This window comes from Cupressus sempervirens, chromosome 10 (assembly GCF_028749045.1).
Source record: "Cupressus sempervirens isolate cs-2001-9-10 chromosome 10, ASM2874904v1, whole genome shotgun sequence".
Lineage (NCBI taxonomy): Eukaryota > Viridiplantae > Streptophyta > Pinopsida > Cupressales > Cupressaceae > Cupressus > Cupressus sempervirens.
Window position 1 is genome coordinate 848,783,197 of NC_143127.1, and position 2,755 is coordinate 848,785,951.

The 2,755-nt window shown below is 39.0% G+C and overlaps 1 pseudogene across 1 annotated transcript; it reads right to left on the reverse strand.

Annotated features, from left to right (window-relative positions):
• Positions 1-384: 384 nt before the first annotated feature.
• On the reverse strand, positions 385-1,536 carry LOC149536671 (enoyl-CoA delta isomerase 3 pseudogene; annotated as a pseudogene). Its single transcript, XR_016357284.1, has one exon. The product of XR_016357284.1 is annotated as an enoyl-CoA delta isomerase 3 pseudogene (transcript).
• Positions 1,537-2,755: the final 1,219 nt, after the last annotated feature.

Sequence of the window (2,755 nt, forward strand, 5' to 3'; positions counted from 1 at the left end):
AAATACCGAGAGGAGTTTCGAAAATTGTAATCAATTAATCATTAAACAGGTAAGTTCAGAGTTCAGCCCACCATGTCGATAGGTTTTTGATGTGAAGTAGATTTTTTTTAATTTTGGTAAGTTATATTGAAAAAGGATCGGGTCAAAATTTGATTTTGGGTGAATTTTACCGAATGGATCATACTTTTTAATTGTTGTCTCTTAACCAGCAAAATAGATTTGACCTTATGAATCCTCTACAATTTTCTAAAAGACTCCCTTACAACAAAATTCAGTCCACCCTTCTACCCCAAAAAAAGGGATCAAATACAATTTTTAAATTTGGAAAGATTAAAATACGTGTGACATATGGTATGAAAAACTTGCTCAAATATTGTATAAAGATTGTAATAAAAATGTCCCTCACTTAGAATTCAATATTATAAACTGGAAAACTGAACAATTTTAATCGACACTCTGTCGATATCTGACTGTTGTGAAACACGTTTGATTTGAAACATTGGTTATTATATAGTAAGGGCAATCTGAGAGAACATTGGAACAACCTGAAACCAGATATATTCAAGCATCATTTGTGCTGAAAAAGGAACAGAATTAACAATCAAACTTTTTAAAAGTCTTGCTATGAGGGGCGATGAAGAAGTGGGCATCATCATCACTATCTAGAACTTTTAATCTAGAAATCAAACCTTAGTATGTGATGCTTCTACATCAGAAGTGGAAAGTCTCAGGAATGCGATAAGGAACATTGGTGTCGAGTGCCTCCACGACACCAGGAAACGTAGCCAACCTGAACCCACGGTAGATCTCCCTCTGCCATCGCCTCCCCGCCAGTTCCTCCGCCCGTTTAACCGCTGCCTCCAAAGTCGCAGCCGGGTCCTCGAAAACACCGTCGACAATCCCCTTCTCCAACGCCGCCTCGGCGTTGAGCTTGGGGGCGCCGAGCACGACATCGCGCAAGGTCTGGGGGCCAAACTTGCTGCGAATCAAGGCCATCATACTCTCCGGAATGGGGAGGCCGAGGTCGAGCTCGCACATGTAGAGCTCGGAGGCACTGGCTAAATGGTCGAATATTGTGTCGGAGGGGGCGGGGTGGGGATGGCGGGACATGAAGCGGTAGTCATGGGTGAGGGCGAGCATGTAAGCGCCCGAGACCGCGCCACCGCAGATGGCCGCCACGGTGGGGACGTTGAGCCTCATGAAGGCAGCGAGCATCTTCTCCAGCCCCTCGAGGACAACGTCGATGCGCTCGTAGGGGGCCTCGCCGATCCATTTCATGTCGATGCCGCAGGAGAAGTGTTTCCCTAAGTTGGTCGTCACCAGGGCTGCAGCGTCGGTGGATTGCTCCACCTCGTTGAGGGCATCCGCGATGGCACCGAAGGTTGTGGGATTGAGGCGGTGCTCGTCCTCGTAATCACCCGCAAAGGTCAGTACGTACACATTCCCTCTCTTCTCAAGGCTGCACATCCTCGCTTACTTTCTGCCCTTCAGATGTAACTACTAAACAAATCGAAGGGTTGAGTGGAGAATAGGAGATGCCGATGGGGGGTTCAAATAGGGGAGCGAGCTTGCCCAATGCACTTGGTCATCACTCTCGCCCGCCCACGTGTTTTCGTCTTAATTCGCTACAACAGTCTTCCACGCGTTTTACCTCATCATCCACTCTCGCCCAAGCTCCCAAGCATGGTTCCAAACTGTCCCCCTCCATCCATTTCACATGCTATTATTAAAATAGATGTTCTAGATTAGTCAAAAGCAAATAAATCTGGTCAAAACGTGTCTATTAAGTAGATGATTATTCTTGATTACACAAAGTTTCATATGTCCTAGTCACTCCATCTTGCTCTTAAAGTCCTAAATATTGGCCCAAATATTCTGTAATAAGGTTACTCAAAATCAAATAAATCTTGTCAATGTATATTAAATAATAGATTTCTTCTTGATTGTACAAATTTCTAAATATTGCAATCAATCTCACTCCATCTTCTTATTCTTGATTGTACAAAGTTCTAAAAATTGCAATCATTCTCACTCCATCTTACTATAATATTTTTTTAATAGTTTAGAATGAAATTAGTTAAAATTTAATAATCATATTAAACAGTAGGTAAGAAAAACAAAAGAATATTATTGACTATGTGAAATTTGAAATAAAAAATACAACCTAATGTCATTCAATCTTACTATAAAAGAATGGACCAAAATAGATGTTTAAAAAAATAGAATAAGGTCAGTTCAAAGCAAATAATCTTGTTAAAGAATGTATGTTAAAAAATTAAAGTATTCTAAATCATGTATGTTAAAAAATACATTTATATTAAAGTACAAGATCACTCTTGATTATACAAAGTTCTAAATATTGTAACCAGTCACATTCCATCTTACTTTTAAATAATGGATAAAAGTTTTTTTTTGAAAGCTATAGAAAAAAGTTAGTCAAAATTAAATAATCTTATTAAAGACTCTTTTTAATAAAAAATAAGAATATTCTTAGACTGTCTAAAATCCAAACAAAAAACACAATTAATGTCACTCCACCTTTCTATTAGGGTGTTTGTTTGGTTTGTGGAATTTAAAAAACTGAGATTTCTACAAACTTTGGTTTAACCAAATCAAGGTTTTGCAAATCTTCATTCTGATTTTGGTGATTTTACTTGAACTGTTTGTTTCACTTGGAAGATGCATGTGAGGACACATTTTTATGCTTAAGCTTGGAGTTGAAGGCAAATTTCAAAAACTAGTTCAATCTATTGTT